Source organism: Oryctolagus cuniculus, chromosome 3, assembly GCF_964237555.1.
Source record: "Oryctolagus cuniculus chromosome 3, mOryCun1.1, whole genome shotgun sequence".
NCBI classification, from domain to species: domain Eukaryota; kingdom Metazoa; phylum Chordata; class Mammalia; order Lagomorpha; family Leporidae; genus Oryctolagus; species Oryctolagus cuniculus.
In genome coordinates this window covers 12,891,609-12,911,545 of record NC_091434.1, presented here as the reverse complement: position 1 = coordinate 12,911,545, position 19,937 = coordinate 12,891,609, and positions in this window count along the sequence as shown.

Sequence of the window (19,937 nt, the reverse complement as noted above, 5' to 3'; positions counted from 1 at the left end):
GCCTTCTTTCTCCTGAACCAGGAATTGTCAGCAATTCTCTTAAAAGTGCTATCTTAAGAAAGCTGAAAAAGCATTGCCTCCCCCCAACAAAACCCAAAATTATATTGTCAGACATGAACACAATAAATTAGAATGAATGGATCTCTCAGAGTGGTACATTCCTAGGGAAATGCTGTGGTTGGGGTGTTAAAAGAAAAGCCGGTACATTCCTAGGGAAATGCTGTGGTTGGGATGTTAAAAGAAAAACCATCCATCTAGGCTTGGGATTTGAGTCTGTGTTTTCAATACTTGAAGGTAAAGGTCTACCCTAGAACTACAGATCTACACATCCTGAAAGAGGTTCTTAGGTGATTTCAGTTAGTAATTGTTGCAAAAGATGTCCAGGTAACTCCCATGACAGCCTCATAGGATTCTTTGAAAGATCATTCTATAGGATCAGAAAAGATTACTTTGTCCAGGGTATTTTCAAGATTTCAAGGACAGAGGATAACATATTATCTTAGCTTAATATATGAGAATCTCAAATGCTTCAATGTCTAGTAACATATGTTATTACTTTAAAAAACATATGTTTTGATGGTGGGTGTTATTACACAGGAAAATTTATGGCCAGTGTTTTTTTATATCCACCAAAGCTGTGTTATAACAGGATGGAGTATCTGTTTGTTGTTAATGAACTCTCTCTCTGTATCACTTTGTCCATGAACTTAAGATTAGACTTTGAATCCAGGAAATAGGAAAAATCTGATTCAAAATCTCATAGACATGTAATAGGTTACAAGATTCTTGAGGTAACACAACTATTAGGTTAAGAAAAAAGAAGTGAATCTGAAATATTTTTCATTCGCTTTAGGACCCTGCAATGACATTGAAGTTTCTAAGAGCCCTGACTCCATCTAAGTCAAGTGATACCTTGCTAGTATTACTGGGGCATCTTCTGCTTCCTGTCCCTCAGGGAGTTTCTCACCTGGGTATCTTGGCTGCTGTTTCCTGAAAGTCCAGAAAAGAGAGGTTACATCAGTTTAAAGCAATTACTCTTCATGAAGCACCGTTTAGCACACTAATGGGCAAAGCAAGCAGGGCCTTTACCAACAAAAGTAAACCAGAGGGAGAAGACATACCTCTGTCTTTGAGTGGACTACTTGTTATATATCAAGAAATTTGTGAACCAGGTTGGGGCAGCCTAAATGTAGTCTATGTTGGTTGTCCTGTAAGCACGAGGATTTTGTAAGAGTAAATCACAGTAAGATTTATTAAAATAAATTTTATACCCTTCTCATCATTGGCACTGCTATTAGCCCAAAGATGTTAGATATGAAATCCTTCTCTTCCAAAATGTTGAATATACTATACTTCTCTTGCAATTGGCAAATTCTTAAAGTGTTTGTTACCATTTCTACATCTTTGAATTCTCATATTCATAAGAATCTGCCATATTCAATATCATTACTTTTTTTTCCTAATAATATTCATTTACATTTCTTGTTTTGTACTGGACTCCATGTATATCTAGATTATTTTTCTATGAAAGGCCAAAATTCTATGCTGTAGAATCATACAAGTAAGGGGCAGAAGTTAGTGTATTCACTACAATAGGTATACAAACACATTTCTTGAAAAAGACATTAATTTCATGGGTTGAACTAAATGACAACTTATTGATTGTTAAGTACAACTTCTTCCTTTTAACAAATTAGGTAAGTTATAATTTCCTTCAATACACATTTGTTTCCATCCAGCTCTGTTCACATGCTATGCTAATATAAGTAAGGCATAATTTTTATACTTTATAACTTACATTCTACTATAGGGTTTACAATTTCAATATTTTCTAAAGATATATTTATTTATTTGAAACTCAGAGTTACAGAGAAAGAGAGGGAGAGGGAGAGAGAGAAAGAGAGAGAGAGAGAGAGAGAGAGAGAGAGAGATCTTCCATTGCTGGCTTACTTCCCATATGGCCAGAACCAAGCCAGGAGCCGGAGCCTCCTTTGCATCTTTCGCTGGGCACCAAGCATTTGAGCCATCTTCGGCTCCTTTTCTCAAGCCATTACCAGGGAGTTGGATCAGAAATGCAGCAGCAGGGACTCCAATCAACACCCATATGGGATGCTGGCACTGCAGGTGGGGGCTTTACACACTATTCCATAATGCAGGCCCATCTTTAAAATTATTGATACTTTGGATGTATCATTTTTTTTGTTGTGGATGACTGTCTTCTGTGTTGCAGAGTATTTGCGCTATTCTCGAAGTATAGTAATCCAAAAAATATACAGACGTGTTCTCACAGGCTTCCACTTGAGGATTCCTTCTCTAGGGGCAGAAATAAACATGCACATAAATACACAGAATATAGGAAAATGAAATGAGGCACAGTGGACACAAGCACAGGCTCCAGAGGTAGTTGGCCTGGACTTGGATTCTACTTCTGGGAAGTGGGTTACTTAACCTTTCTGCTCTTCATTTTCTTCATCTGTAAAACTGGGCTAATTATGCTACCTACCAATTTTTGGGTTCTTGTGAGAGAATTAAATGGCATATGGTGTGTGTGAATGTATGTATGAGAGAAAGAGAGAGAGAGATTTTTACATAGTTATCCACATCGTATTACTATTACATTACATATTACTATTACATATTACATAGTACTAATTGAATCTTAGCTTTTTTTTTTTTTTGATAGAAAACTATTTCACAATTCTGCCTTAAAAGGTATTTTGTAAATGCCAGTGGAGAATCTCTCTTCAGACAGGTATAATGAAGATTAAGATTTGGATTAGGGAAACTCTGAGTCATCTATAACTTCTTATGGATGAATGTTCATGTGAGTGAATGGTTCTAGTCCAATGTCCTTATTCTAGAAAAGTGCATGCAAGCGGCTTTAAAGTGATCTGTTATGTTATGATTAAACCACATACTTATGTCTCTGATGTCCGTTTCATCCCAGTTATTTATTTCAGATACAACATAAAATGATAAAGTCACCTAAAATTGCTTGTGAAAATCTTCAGATTTATTTTATTGAGCAAGGTAAATAATTCAGCTATATTCTTGTCAACTCAACAGAAAAATCAGCCATCAGTTGCATTTGCTTCTTCTTGCCTTCTTCCATCACTCCCTCTCTTCTTTCCTATACTTTTCTTCCTTACTCCTTTTCTTTCTAATTTAACAAATATTTATTGAACATAAACTATGACCACTGCTGCAGGTGCTATAGCTATAATTTTAATCTGAAATGGTATAATCTGCCTACCAAGTTCCTGCAATCTAGTGTTGCATATAATTTAAATAGTAAAAGAGAAACATCGTACATCAATCAGTTAACATAATCAGAAATTTATTTTCTCATGTTTTTTCAACTCTACTTTCTAATTTTCTTCTTCTTCTCCAGGTTCGCATCCCTAGACCAAAAATTTCCTTTTACTCCTCATCTCCCACTCTTTGCCCACCCTGGTGGATAAGAATTACCAATGAACAGAGATAAACATTCTGAAACAATGGGGACAAACTAATTTTTCACAGAAGCTCAGGCAAAATTTCATTCCTAACCAGACAGAAGCTGCAGGTAGATGGTTTCTTCCTTTCCTATCTGCCTCAAAAGAGTTGTCCACAGAACATGGCTGTATATTCTCCTAGATCTCCAACTCCTGAGCTTCCAATGTGAAAAAGTTCTCAACAGAATACCAAATGCAAAAGGAAACACTAAAATGAAACAAAATAAAATTCCATTTTTCATAAGGATGTTGTGGATCTGAACCTTGAACATACTTTGTGGCATGATCAGAATGTGATAGAGGGACTAGACATGTTGGGTCGACCTCTTCTTTCATTTCTTCTTTTAAAACATTATTAGGGGGAAACAAAAGTGAAAATGACAGGGTCAGTCTAAGAATCCAGCTATTCTCATTAGATTACAATTTGAGATGAGTAATTTAAAACCGTGCCATAACCCAACTACTACAAGAACAAGAATGAAGAGAAAACATCAGAAAGACCTCAGCTGGCTTGATTTGAAACCTGATTGGTCTCAGACTCTAATTCAGGGGTAAGCTCACAAACATGGGTGACATGTCACTAAACATGTGTGTGTGTATGTGGGGGCGATGGGGTTGGAAAGTGGAGGAAGCCTAGCCCATCTTTTGAATGTTTTTAATCACAATGCACGGCTCCTGAGTGCTGAGGAAACTGCAAGAAACTTTGGAGTACATCTTCTTCTTAATAATTTTTAAAGTATTATTACTTGTTAATACTGTTTTATATTTAACTAAATCATGGACCAGAAAGTTAAAATGACCCCTCCTGAACATAAATCCAGTCAATTGCCGATCTAAGACCTAGCACCTAAGAGAGTGTCACAGCTTTGGCTTTAAGGGAAATTGTATTCTCCTATCTTCTTTAATCTGTCTTCCCATGATATTTCCTTAAAGCTTTTCATCTTTTCTTCCGTTCTTTGACACTCTCAATCCTTAAAACCCTTCAGTGGGTTCCTGTGTCTTAAAAGTTCACAAGTTAATCACTTAGTATGAGGTAAAACCTCTTATTACCGAAACAGAATATAACCATGTACTGTAAGGGCTGACACTGAAATCCACACCCAAGCAGTCTATGTGCAGATCATACCTCATGATGTCCAATGTTTATCCTGTCCCTCAATCTGTCCCTTTTCATCTCTCTATCCCAGGAATGACTATCTCTGGCTGTGCTCAGTTAAACCTACTTCCACCAGTGAGAATCCAGCCTTAAATGGCAGGGAAAATACACCACAGTAATTAAAATTCAGAAACTCAAACTTGAGAACACACTTATGAAAAACACCTCAAGCCATGTAACTTGATTTTAAAATGGGCAAAGGTTTTGAAAAGTCATTTTATCTAAAGAAAATGTACAAATGGGGCCAGTGTTGTGGCATAGTATGTTAAGCCTCTGCCTGTGGTGCCAGAATTCCCTATGGGTGCTGGTTCGAGTCCCAGCTGCTCCACTTCCAATCCAGCTCCCTGCTGATGGCCTAGGAAAGCAGTGGAAGATCCCCAAGTGTTTGGGCCCCTGCACCCATGTGGGAGATATGTGGAAGAAACTCCTGTTTCCTCGCTTTGGATCAAATCAGCTCTGGCCATTGTAGCCATTTGGGGAGTGAACCAAGGCCATTGTAGCCATTTGGGGAGTGAACCAATGGATGGAAGATTTCTCTCTCTCTCTGGCTCTACTTCTCACTATAACTCTGTCTTTTAAATAAATAAAATAAATCTTAAAAATCAGAAAACAAGTTCTGGTGAACATGTGGAGAAATTAGAATACGTGTGCTCTGTTGCTGGGAATGTAAAATAATGCAGCCATTATGGAAAACACTCTTATGGTTCCTCAAAAGATTAAAAATAAACTGTCATATAATCCAGCAATCTTTTGTGTACTTATCCATAAAAATTCAAAGGAGAATCTTGAAGAGATATGTTCATACCCATGTGTATAGCAGCACTATTCACAATTGTCAAAAGGCGGAAGCAACCAAGTGTCTATGCAAAGATGAAAGAATAAACAAAATGTGGGCTATTCATGTATTGGGATATTATTTAGCCATGAAAAGTGAAAAATTCTAGCTCATACTATAACTTTGAAACACTCAAGAAAGTGTTAAAAAGATAAATGCTATATAATTTCACCTACAGGAAGTTTTCTGGAATAGTCAAATTCATAGAAGTAGAAGCTATAATGGTGATTGTCAGGATCTGGAAGGAGGAGTAACTGGGGAGTTCTGTAATGAGTACAGAGTTTCAGTTTTGCAAGTTTGAAAGTTCTGAAGATTGGTTGCACAATATAAATACACTTAACACTACTGAATTGTATATTTAGAAATGGTTAAGATGCTAAATTTTATGTTGTGTTTTTATCACCTTTAAATATTGTCAACTACATTCAAAACTCAAAAAATTTAAACAAATCACTGTAAATGCATTCAAAAATACATTGAAAATGGAAAGTTACAGAAAATCTTTGAATAAATAATTGTGTAATGGATTTATAAAAGATGAACATGAAAATACAGGTAGATTTTAGGATAGAACCTCCACTTCCTATACTTTCATTTTAAGGACAGCCATGTTTTTTCAAAAATACTATATGGTGCCTCACTTTGGTCTGAATTCTTGGGGTGATGGATCTCAGAGTAGCATTACATATCACATATTCAGAGAGGGCTTTTCAGTCAACCCACTGTTTTATTTATTGTGCAAGTAAAGTTAGAATATCCTAAATTAGGATAAGAGATAGGGGCCCTTCCCTCATTGTACTCATATCTGAAAATTATTCTTTGCCACAAAATCTGTTTTTTTAAACTTACTATTTAAAATCTAATTAACCTTAAATGCTTTTATACCTAACATTATCACTTGCTTTCAATGCTTCCTGCTGATTTTCTGATCACTGAGTCTAGCTAAGTGTCTGTATTTCTCACTCATTGCAGGCTGTGTGTTGCTCCTGGATCCCAGACAAAGCATGGGATTCTGTAGACTCAACATAGGGTTTCCATTAAGGACATACTCTAGCTCTGTGGGTTTTTTTCTCCCCACAGATAGAAGTCACACAGATTGCAACAAACCAAGAGAGTGGGTCCTGGATTCAGCTGGGGCAAGTGAAGTACTTATTTCAGATATAAAATTTGTCTTCAAAATAAATAATAGTCTAGTGCAATATTTTTAAAAGTCCAAGTGGAACCAAGTATCAACAGTTTGAATTAGGAGACACTGTTGCTGTTTGTTCTATGACTCTGTGTTTTGGGCAACGGGAACAGTCATTTCCAATCAGTCACTGATTACTGAGTTCGTAGCTTCCCGTACTGGGCTGGTTCACCAGGGTTGACAATGGTGAAAAAACAGATTGGGCAATGGACATCTTTATGTGCAGTCATAGTTTTTGATTGTGAGGTTTCATTAACTCTTTCCACTTGCTTCATATTATTAGAACATGTTTTTCTAAGAATGTATGAGTATACCTTTTTCCTTTTTCTTTGGCATGGTTTACAGGGCACTCCAAAAGAGAATCCAGCTTGGAAGCCTGATTTTAGCAGTTTGTGTTGGGAATACATGGTAGTGAGGGCAGGATTCCTTCTGGGAGTTTTTGAGATGGGACTACATCATGGAGACTCTACCACATGAAGTTTTGTTTAATTCTAGGTCTGTCAAGTTCTTGACATTTTGTCCCCATTCAGCAACACATCCTGAGATAATTTCCTCAATGGAAAATTGACTCAAAATTATAATTTTTTTATTTTTAAAAAGTTCAATTCTTTTTCAAAAAAGAATAAATATTTATATCCTCAGTAAGTTTGGTAACTGATGTGTAACGGCTAAGACATGGTCTTTTTTAAAGAAATGGTGGAACCAAAAGCTGTCCTTCAAGTCACCTGCTTTTCATTTTTCTACTGATTCTGTCTCTCTTTTCAGTGTTCTCAAGCATCAATACTAGATTTAAATGTGTCTCGAGTGAGGAGGACTGGCCAGTGGTAGCAGCTGTTCTGTTTACAATAATGTCTCCACAGTAAGCTTCACCAAAGTTGCCCAAATGTTTATGCAAGCAAACCATTCAGGCTTGAAGGCACTGTTTTTTTTTTTTTTTTTTTTTTTTTAAACTCGAAATGCAAAGACCCTGGAACATTAGGAAACCTGATTGTCAACCATTAACAAATAAGTTTATAACATTTTCTTTAATAATGAATGAATCAGAGGTTGTCAAATTTTCTGTGACTATTATCAGATTTTAGGGTTATATTGGAATGTCAATTTTTTCAAATGCAATTTTTAAAACGTGCTATTACAATCCTGTTCACTTGATATTCTTTCGACAGTGTTTAGAAGTTTGAGTCAAAAGTTTAACTTCCGGGAAATTGTCCTTTGAAGTAAAACACAGAAGAGCTGTATTGCTGTGGGTTGTAGTAAATGAGGTATCCTTTCCTTTTGGTGGCATCAGCTTACCTTTGACCTAAAGAGGTGCATTCCCCCTACTCAGGCTTCAGGCGCATTTGCTCTGACCAGTATCACTATGTACAGTAACGCTGTTCAGCTACTGCAGAAACACATTTCCACATGATCAAAATGTCCTGGAAAAATGATTTAATTGTGATACAATGCTGTTTCAGATGCCAATAAAAAGGAACTAGAATAAACCACAAGCTTGTCTAGGTAGGAAACTCTTGGTCAGAACATTACACAGCACTTGGCAAAAGTGATACAACTGCAGCATTATCTTTAGGGTAAAGCTCCCGAGAGAAGTTTAACAGAGAGATGAGCTTGGGGTGTCTATTGCTGGCGATGGTGGTGGCAGCACCATCTTGTGCTGTTGGACACCACAGTTTCTACAATTCCTGATGACAAGAAACAAGAATGGTAGGAATGTGGGGGGGCCCCGTGACTCTATGGGAAGACCAAGGATAAATGAATGTAGAAAATCAACTATGTGTTCTACGCATCTTACCTATTTAAATTCAAATTTCTTTTAAAATTTTATAAATGGGGCTGGCATTGTGGCAAAGTGGGTTAAGCCACCATCCCATATGCGTGCCAGTTCAAGTCCCAGCTGCTCCACTTCCAATCCGACTCCCTGTTAATGTACCTGGGAAAGCAGCAGAAGATTGCTCAAGTCCTGCGACCATATGGGAGATCAGCATGGAGTTCTAGGCTCCTGGCTTCTGGCTGTTCCAGCCCTGGACATTACAGCCATTTGGGGAGTGAACCAACAGATGGAAGATCTCTCTCTGCCCCTCTCTCTCTTTAACTTCACCTTTCAAATAAATAAATAAATAAATAAATCTTTAAACAATTATGTTTGACATGGGAATCTTCCTCACATAGCTTAAAACAAGGTCCACGTTAATATCAAATAACAAATTGTGTGAGTAAATTTGACATGAACAGGTCTTGCCAAGGAAACGGATAAGAACCTGTTTTATGATTCTTGTATTTCCTCATTTACTTCAATAACATATAAATCTTTACAGAAAGGCTAGGAAGAGATAAGTCAGGAGATTGCTGATACTGGTTGTGGTGGCCGTTCTTCCTCCGATAGTGGTGGTATCAAGCCTGAGGAGGAGTGACCATGTAATGACTCAGAGGGTCATGCAATGTGTACAAAATGTGGCCTGAACTTGACCTGCGCCTGAGAAAGGCACAAGAGCTCAAGGTAGGAGGGTAGGGGTAGCTGCCCTAGGGAGGGCCTGTCTATACTTCAGAAGCATGTATGCCTCACTTACATGTCCTTTGTGCAAGAGAAAACAGGGATGTAGCCATTAAATTCTCCTAAAAAGTCCAACTGCATAGCCAGGGTTCACAATAGAAGATGGAAATGAATGCTATGTTCGTGGAAGACATAAAGCTTTGCCATCTCTCAAAGTTAGAGGCACCTCCCCAGGTCAAGGTGATTATAGGAATGGGGTCCTTTGCATATCCACACAAGTAAATATCAACCTTAACCATCTGTTAGATACAGGAAACTCAAACTCTGATAAGGAGGGTCCAGCTCAGCAAGACCTATCCTCTGCACCCTGCTTCCCCACTCCCACTCCAGGAACCTGGAAGACAGACATTGCCTGGTGAGCTGTTGGAGGAAGTGGAAAGATTACCCTGTAAAAAAGAGAGAGGAAACCAGAGGTAGCACAAACCCCACACCCACCATCCTGAACCCTTTATAGCTTTCCAGCTAAGAACAGGTGCAAACTGAAAAGAGAGAGTTGATATTTGATCATCATACAAACTTCAGTTTGGATTAATGTCTCATATAGGACATTCCATTTTCTAAATCCAAACTTTGTGATATCAAGTGACCACAGGATCAAAAGTAAGTAAGAAACTAATGGGCCTCTTGTTTTAATGCAAGATAAGATTACTACCAGAGATTAAATGTTCAAAATACAAGTGAGCAAATAACTAACTAAATAGACATATAAATAAATAAGAAAAATTGCCCCTGGTTGACATTGTGAGCAATGATGGAGTTCCTCTCCTACAGCTGCTCTTTGACTGGTGGCAACATCTAACATTATTATAAATATCCCTTTCTCTCACTTTGTTGAAACATATGTCCTTCTATCTATTTCTGAAAGGTGAGTTGACACAGGTCATCCTTTTGTTACCTTTGAGATACTATTTTGCTTTATTTTATTTTTTATTTTTTAAAAATTTATTTGACAGGTAGAGTTATAGATAGTGAGAGAGAAAGAAAGAAAGACCTTCTTTCTGTTGGTTCATTCCCCAAGTGGCTGCCACGGCTGGCGCTGTGCTGATCTGAAGCCAGGAGCCAGGTGCTTCTTCCGGGTCTCCCATGAGGGTGCAGGAGCCCAAGAACTTGGGCCATCCTCTGCTGCCTCCCGGGCCACAGCAGAGAGCTAGACTGGAAGAGGAGCAACTGGTACTAGAAACTGGCACCCATATGGGATGCCGGCACCGCAGGTGGAGGATTAACCAAGAGAGCCACAGCGCCTGCCCTATGAGATACTATTTTGGAAAAGTGGATCATGATGTGGGATTCTGGTTTCAGATATAAATATAAGAGATGAATGGCACACTCTGCAAATGGAAACACAAGTCTTCTCCATCTCCTTCCCTTCTCTTGTATCCTGGCCCTATCTTCATAGGCAGGGCTCCCTAGCCTGGGAGACAAGACAATAAGTGCTTATGGTATGAATGAGCTGAGCCTCTCAACAGCACCAAGTTTGGACCCTGGAGTTTCCGTGACATTCTCCCTGTCAGGAGAGGAAGCTGGATGTGCTTCAGCAGAGTTAACATTTTCTAGTTGTGAGCCATTTGATTTTCTATAGCACCATTTCCCAATACCACTACTAGAACACCAGAACTATTTACCTAACAGTTGTGTGACTCATACTCAGGCCAAAGGCCACTCCATGTCTTTGTATCTATTTATGCCTTTCCCAACCAGGCCCCTGCAAGACCTTGGTGATAGCTGACCAGTGTCCTCAGAGGAGAGTTCCCAAGGTTACAACTGTACATGCTGCTCTCTCGCTTTGCTACTTCATATTCTGCAATATTCCTTCCTTCCCATGTTACTGAGCTCAAGGGTCCCTTCTTACTGCTCAGTGTCCCACACTGAACAAAATGCCCTTCTGACTCCCTTGCCCTTTCAGGTTAGGGGTGCGAGGCTTATCTCCTGTTGATACGCCTCAGACAGAAATGTGCCCTCAGAAGCAACCCTTGTGTAGATCTGTTATGTGCGTAGATCTGTTATGTGCCTGTGGTGTTTTCTCTACACATTGTCTGTGTTAGAACCGCTGCCAATCAGAGTGTCTGAACATGTAATAAAGGCTAAAGCATGGAGGAGGTCCTCAGGTCAAGGCTTCAGGAACTCACCTGGATGCAAATCAAAGACTGAGCTGTCAGATTTGACAAAGCCAAGAGGAAGAGAGACAGACACTTCTGACCTCAAAAACAACCATATGGACGATTTCATGGTCAAATGTTCTGTGTTTCTATAGCACCTGGAAAATATTTGTTTTGAGTGTGAATTCACATCTTGAGAATTCCAATGGACCACAAATTGTAGATATTCCAGACATGAATACAGACACAAGCTATGAAGAATTGTTTTTGGAAAGCAGAAGGACTTTTGCCTGGTCCCAGCTATTGACTGAAGTGGTTGCAGCCGTGTCTTTCTCCCTTCACTCCAGATCTGCCTTTTGCCAGCTTCAGTACATTTCAGCCATGCTCAGCCAGGGATGGGTTTTCCCAGATGTAGCAATATCTCTAGATATTTTTCATCATTTCAATTAGGAGAGTGAAGATGATGCTTTGTTAGGTAGAGACCAGGGATGCTGGTAAATATCCTCCCAGGCAAAGGAAATCTCCCCACAACAGAGTCATCTAGTCCCAAATAACAAATTGCAGAAAAATCCCTGCTGTACTCCCACATTGCAGCAGATACAGCACATAATGTTACTCCCCTGCTCATGGGTTTCCTATGGAAAAAGAGTCCAAATTTCTCAAGGCCTGTGAAGCCCAGGAGGATCCCCTAGCCCTGATCTCACCCTCTGCTGCTTGTCTTCTTGTTCATGCTTCTGACCACCAGGCGCTCCCAGTTCTGGATACTCCCTCTATCCATGAACTTCTCTGCTCAAATGTCCTTGCCTTTGGGAGGGCTTCCCTGATCACTCTGCTGACAAACAAACAAAAACCAACCACATATACAGCCCAAACCAATGCTTTTAAAAAAAGATTATTTATTTATTTGAAAGACAGTTATAGAGAGGCAGAGAGAGAAATCTTCCATCTGCTTGTTTACTCCTCCAAATGATCGCAATGGCTGGAGTTGAGCCAATCTAGAACCAGGAGCCAGGAGCTTCTTCCAGGTCTCCCACATGGGTGCAGGGCCCCAAGAACTTGGGCCATCTTCTACTGCTTTCCCAGGCCATAGCAGAGAGCTGGATTGGAAGTGGAGCAGCCAGGTCTCGAACTGGCACCCATATGGGATACCGGCACTGCAGGCTGTGGCTTTACCCACCATACCACAGCGCCGGCCCTGCAAACCAATACTTTTAAAGGAATACAAACAGCTGTGTTAAAAATATGTAAAGTGGGAGGTTCAAGATGGCAGATTAGGGAGTGACATGATGCAGTAGACTAGGGATAAACAATGAAATAAAGGGCTGTAGGAAGTGCATTTTCAAGGGAGAATTGGAAAGGAAACCACACTGAAAATCCTACAAGAGGAGGAGGAACCCCCTGGACCTGTGTGGACGGTGTGGACCCACAGTGTAACTGCAGCAGCCAAGAGCAGGAGTTGGCCACAGCATGGAGACAGAAGTGAAATAGGACTGCAGCACCCCCTGGCAATATAACCGAAGAGAGAGCATGGTATGAGTCTGGACTGGAGCCCTGGGGGCTAGCTGTTGCTAGTGGTTGCCTGTAGACCCAGTAGAAGTAGACAGGACACGTTTGTTTCACTTCAAATTCCCCACAACAGTGCCCACTGCCTGGCTGAGAAAGGGTAGGAGCCATTTTGGGTCAGGGCAGAAACTACTCAAGACTTTGTGCACACCCACAGCAACTGGCTGAGACAAGATGTCACCCACATCGCAAAAATGGCAACAGTGGTGGAGAAATATTTGGCTAGTGACTTTTCTGTACCTGTGTGATCCAGTGATCTAGTAGAAGGAAGCATCTGCAGGTCCCACTGACTGTGAGCCCAGCTAGAAGATGGCTGGGCAACCATGTAGGACAGTGAAGTGCCTGCAGCCTCCCAGGATCAAGACACCTAGGAGGGACATCTGTCTGCCTGTTAACTGGGCCAGCTGGCAGGGCAAACAGAAACCTTTGCACCCAACAACTGTGAGAGCCTTGTGTGCTGAATGTGGGGACTCGGTGGTTACATGAGAAGGTACAGGGAGTAGCTGGGTCTCTGGGCAATCACCAGGAGTGGCTCCACACACTCACTGTGCTCACAGTTAGGACTGTACACAGATCATTTGAGTGGTTCACACAGTGGCACAGAACACACTGGAGACTAACATACAGGCATTGAGATCTACCATACCCAACTTGGGTGTTACCCTGGATACTGGCTCCACCCTGGAGCACTAACCAGAGCTCCTGGTCACACCCACCACATACCTCTCTCTCTCTCTCTCTCTCTTTTTTTTTTTTTTTTTTTTTTTTTGACAGGCAGAGGACTGTGAGAGAGAGAGACAGAAAGAAAGGTCTTCCTTTGCCATTGGTTCACCCTCCAATGGCCGCCACGGCCAGCACACTGCGGCCAGCACACCGCGCTAATCCGATGGCAGGAGCCAGGTACTTATCCTGGTCTCCCATGGGGTTTAGGGCCCAAGCACTTGGGCCATCCTCCACTGCACTCCCTGGCCACAGCAGAGAGCTGGCCTGGAAGAGGGGCAACCGGGACAGAATCCGTCACCCCGATCGGGACTAGAACCCGGTGTGCCGGCGCCACAAGGCGGAGGATTAGCCTAGTGAGCCGCGGCGCCGGCCCCACCACATACCTCTTGATAGTCACTAAGGAGCAGACGTCCCACTAAGCCATAGAGGCATAGCTAAAAGATAAAAGCCATCAGAGGAAAAGAACAAAGTCAAACCAACAAATGCCTAAAAACAAATTTGGAAATTCTATAAACAAGAATAAGGAAGACATCATGATCTCCCCAAAGGAACACAACAACATTCCAATACTAGAATGTGAAGATGAAGAGATTGAGGGAATGCTGAAAAAAGAATTCAAAAAATTAATCATAGGGCTAGTCAAAAGCAATCAGAAGCAAACCTATGTTTAAAGAAACCCATATAAGCAATGAATGAAAAATTTTCCAATGAAATTGAGATTTTAAAGAGAAGTGGGAGGGAAGTTGTGGGGGGGGAAGCCATTGTAATCCATAAACTGTACTTTGGAAATTTATATTTACTAAATAAAAGTTAAAAAAAAAGAAATGAAGAATTCAATAAATCAAATAAAAAATGCAGTGGAAAGCCTTAACAAAAGACTTGGTGATGAAGAAGAAAGAACATCAGAACTAGAAGACAAATCTTTGGAAATCCTACAGTCAAACCCAAAACAAATAAACAAACAAACAAAAAGAACAAAATAGAAAACTCAAAAACAGTGTTGGATACCCAATATCCAGTTATACCCAATATACAGGTCTTAGAAGTTCCTGAAATTGTGGAAAGGGAGAATGGACTATAAGGTCTACTTAGTGAAATAATTTCAGAAAACGTTACGTTCCCAATTTGGAAAAAGAAAGGGACATCCAAATAGAGGAAGCACATAGAACTCCTAATAGAAATGACCAGAAAAGACCTTCAGCACAAGACATTGCAGTAAAACTCTCCACAGTAAAAAAAAAAAAAAAAAAAAAAAAAAAAAAAAAAAAAAAGAAAAGAAAAAAAAAAAGAAAAAGATTCTAAAATGTGCATGAGAAAAATGCCAGGTTATTTTCTTTTTTCTTTTTCTTTTTTTCTTTCTTTTTTTTTTTTTTTTTTTTTGACAGGCAGAGTTAGACAGTGAGAGAGAGAGAGAGAGAGAGAGAGAAAGAGAAAGGTCTTCCTTCTGTTGGTTCACTCCCCAAATTGCCACTACGGCCGACTTGTTGCGGCCGGCGTGCTGCGCCGATCCAAAGCCAGGAGTCAGGTGCTTCCTCCTGGTTTCCCATGCAGGTGCAAGGCCCAAGGACCAGGGCCATTCTTCACTGCACTCCCGGGCCACAGCAGAGAGCTGGACTGGAAGAGGAGCAATCAGGACAGAATCTGGAGCCCCAACCAGGACTAGCACCCAGGGTGCCGGCGCCGCAGGCAGAGGAGTAGCGTAGTGAGCCACGGTGCTGGCCAATGCCAGATTACTTTCAGAGGACTCACAGCTGACTTCTCATCAGAAACTATAGGCTAGAAAGGAATGGCAAGGTAGTCCAAGTCTTAGAGAAAAAAAATTGTCAACTCAGAATACTCTACCATGCAAAGCTTTATGAATTAAGGTGAAATAAAGAGCTTCCACAATAATCAGAAATTGAAAGAATTTGTCACCACTTATCCAGCCTTACAAAAGCTGCGTAAGGATATGCTAGACACAGAAACACATAAATATAACAATAATTATGCAAGAATGTGAAGACAGAAACTACCCACAGTAAAATCACAAAAAGAACCCAAAGTAAATAATAATATTTATGGAAAAATAGCAGGGCCAAGTCATTACTTACCAGTAGTTACCTTGAATGTAAATGGCCTACACTCTCCTGTTAAAAGATACAACATACTGGCTCAGTGGATTAAAAGACAGTACCAATTATTTGTTGCCTACAAGAAACACACCTCACCAACAAAGATACTCATAGACTGAAAGTGAAAGGATGGAAAAAAATATGCCATGCAAATGGAAAGCAAAAAAGGGCAGGTGTTGCCATCCTAATATCAGAAAAAATAGACTTTAACATAAAAACAATTAAAAAAGATAAAGCAAAGCACTATGTAATGATTAGGTGATCAATTCAATAGGAAGATGTGACTATACTAAATGTATATGCATCCAATTAAAAGGCTTCTGGCTAATTAAAAAAATTTAATGGATCTAAAGGGAGACATAGACTCCAATTCAATAGTAAGGGGGACATCATCACCATTACTTTCATCACACCACTTTCATCAAAGGACAGACATACTAGACAGAAATTCAACAAAGAAATAACAGAACTAATTGACACAATGAACCAATGGACCTAACTGATATCTACAGAACTTTCCACCACGCAGTTTTAGAATACACATTCTTTTCACCAGTGCATTGCATGGACTTTCTCTAGGATAGACTACATACTAGGCCATAAAAAAATTACCAGCGAATTAAAAAAAAAATCAAAATCATCCCACTCAGCATCTCTATCCGCAATGGAAAGAAGCCAGAAAGCAACAACTCAGAAATCTCTAGATAATATGCAAAAACATGGATACCGAATAACATGTTCCTGAATGAACAGTGGGTCATAGAAGAAATCAAAAGATAAAATAAAAAAATTTCTGCAAAGAAATTAAGTAAAAAACATCATATCAAAACTTATGGGATACAGCAAAAGCAGTGTTTATAGCAATCAGTGCCTACATGAAGAAATTGGAAAGGTATCAAATATATGAATGCATCTCAAGGACCTAAAAAAATAAGAAACCAAACCCAAAATTAGTAAGAGGAAGGAGATACTTTCAATTAGAGAAGAAATAATCAAAATTGAAACAAAAATACAATATAAAAGCTTAGTGAAATGAAGAGCTGGTTTTTTGAAAAAAATAAATGAAATTAACATACCATTGGCCCACCTAACCAAAAAAAAAGAGGGAGAAGACCCAAATCAACCTAATCAGAGATGAAAAGGAAATGTAAAAATAGATACCACAAAAAATAAAAAGAATCACCAGGAATTACTACAAAGAGCTCTATGGCAATAGATTGGGAAACCTAGAAGAAATGGATAGATTCCTAGACACATACAATCTTTCAAAATTGAGTAATGAAGACATCGAAAACTTAAACAGACCAATAATTTCCAAGCCGGAAATTGAATCAATAATAAAGATCCTCCTAACAAAAAAATAGCCCAGGGCTGGAGGGATTCACTGCTGAATTCTACCAGACATTTAAAGAAGAACTAATTCCAATTCTTCTCAAGCTATTCAAAACAATTGAAAGGGAGTGAATCATCCCAAACTCCTTCTATGTAGCCTGCATCACCTTAATTCCTATGCTAGAAAAAAATACAACATAGGAATAAGATTATAGACCAATACCCCTGATGAACATAAATGCAAAAATCCTCAACTCAAATCCAACAGCACATCAGAAATATCATTCATCCTGACCAGGTGAGATTGATCCCTGGTTTGCAAGGACGGTTCAACATTCACAAATCAACCAATGTGATATATCACATTAACAAACTGAAGAACAAAAGCCACATGACTATCTCAATAATGCAGAGAAAGCATTTGATTAAATAAAATATGCCTTCATTATGAAAAAGTTAAGTAATTGGGTATAGACGGAACATTCCTCAGGACAATCAAGGTAATTTATGAAAAACTGATGGTGCATCCTATTGAATGGGGGAAAGCTGGAAGCACTCTCCCTAAGATCCAGAACCAGAGAAGGATGCCCACTCTCACCACTGCTAATTAATATAGTCCTATAAGTTTTAGCCACAGCCATTTGTCAAGAAAAATAAATTAATATGATACAAATTGGAAAGGAGAAACTCAAACTATCCCTATTTGCAAATGGCATGATCTTATGTATACGGGACCCAAAAGATTCTACTGAGAGACCATTAGAATTCATAGAAACATTTGATAAAGTGACAGGATATAAAATCAACACAGAAAAATCAATGGCCTTTTTCTACACAGAAAATATCATGGCTGAAGAAGAACTTTTAAGAGCAGTCCCACTTACAATAGTTCTCAAAAGAATTAAATAACCTGAAATAAATTTATCCAAGGATGTCTAAGATCTCTACAATGAAAATTACCATACATTAAAGAAAGAAATAGAAGAAGAAATTATGAAATGAAAAAAATCTTCAATGTTCATGGATTGGAAGATTCACCATCATGAAAATGTCTATACTATCAAAAGTAACTGACAGATTCAATGCAATTCCAATCAAAATTCCCATGACATTCTTCACAGATCTATAAAAAAGATGCTAAAATTCGTATGGAAACACAAGAGACCCTGAATAGCTAAAACAATACTATATAACAAAAACAAAGCAGAGGCATTGCAATACCTGATTACAAGACATACTACAGGACAGTTATAATTAAAACAGCCTAGTACTATCACAAAAACAGATGTGTAGACCAATAGAGCAGAATATAAACTTCAGAAATCAATCCATGCATCTAAAACCAACTTATCTTTGACAAAGAAGCTAAAATCAATCCTTGGAGCAAGGATATTCTCTTTAACAAATGGTGCTGGGGAATCTAGATCTTCATATGCAGAAGTTGAAACTATACCCATTTCTAACACTGTACACAAAAATCCACTCAAAATGTATCAAAGACCTAAATCTACAACCTGATGCCATAAAGTTACCAGAGAATATTGGGGAAACTCTACAAGACAATAACATATGAAAAGACTGCTTAGAAAATACCCCAGAAGAGTAGGCAATCAAAGCCAAAATTGATAAATGGGATTACATCAAGCTGAGAAGCTTCTGCACGTCAAAAGAAGCACTCAGTGAAGAGGAAACCGACAGAATGGAAGAAAATTGTTACAAACTATGCAACTGATAAAGGATTAACATCTAGAATTTATAAAGAGCTCAAGAAATTCATTAACAACAAAACAATCAAGTTAAGAAACGGACTAGGACTTGAACACGCACTTTTCAGGAGAGGGAATTCAAATAGCCAACAGATGCTTGAGAAAATGCTCAGGATCAGTAGCCATCAGGGAACTGCAAATGAAAACCACAAGGAGGTTTCACCTCACTCCAGTCAGAATGGCTCACATACAGAAACCAACAAATGACAATGCTGGTGAGGATGTGGGAAAAACGTACCCTAGTCCAGTGTTGATGGCAATGGAAACTGGTGTAGCCACTATGGAAGAAGATATGGTGATATCTAGAAATCTGAATATAGACCTACTATATGGGACTCATATGGTACATATAAATGGTTCAATTAACATTTGTGAAATTAATGAACAATTAAAGGAGTGTACGCCTACTTATCACACAAATACTACTTATTATGAGACTCAGATTGTATTTATATTATTGATGGTCTAATGGTTATTACTTAAAGCTTTGAAGATACAATCCTCTCCAAGCTCATAATATAACCATCTGAAGAAACAGAATACAGAATAGATAAACACATGGATTAGTGTCATACCATTAATTCTAGAGATCTTAATCTAAGAAATGTTTAAGAAGAAGAAGGACTTCTGGGGGGGGTGCTTGATAAGAATAGTTGAGGTAAAGATAGTGATTTCTGCATGCAGCAGTTGTGTTATAAATCATTGCCAGAATAAAGTTAAGGCACAAGTAATAAAATTAATGTTTCTGGAGGTTACTTAAACTCAGAATATATGTTTTATAACTTTAGCTAAATCCTAAATTATATGAATCTGAAATGTCAAGAGGGGGCAAATCCTCTTGGCAATCACAGTCAATCTCTGTCAACTCCTGTGAATTTTGAGTTTGCTTTAAAGAAAGCTTTCTCAGGGCCAGTGTAATACTGCTTATTATGTCAGCACCCCATACAGATTGCCAGTTCAAGTCTCAGCTGCTCTGCTTCTAATCTAGCTCCCTATTGACGTACTTGAGAAGGTACAGTAGAAGATGATCCATGTACTTGGGCCCCTGCTACCCACTTGGGAGACCCAAAAGGAGTTTTGGATTCTTGACTTCTGCCTTGACCCACTCGGCCAGCCCCAGCTAT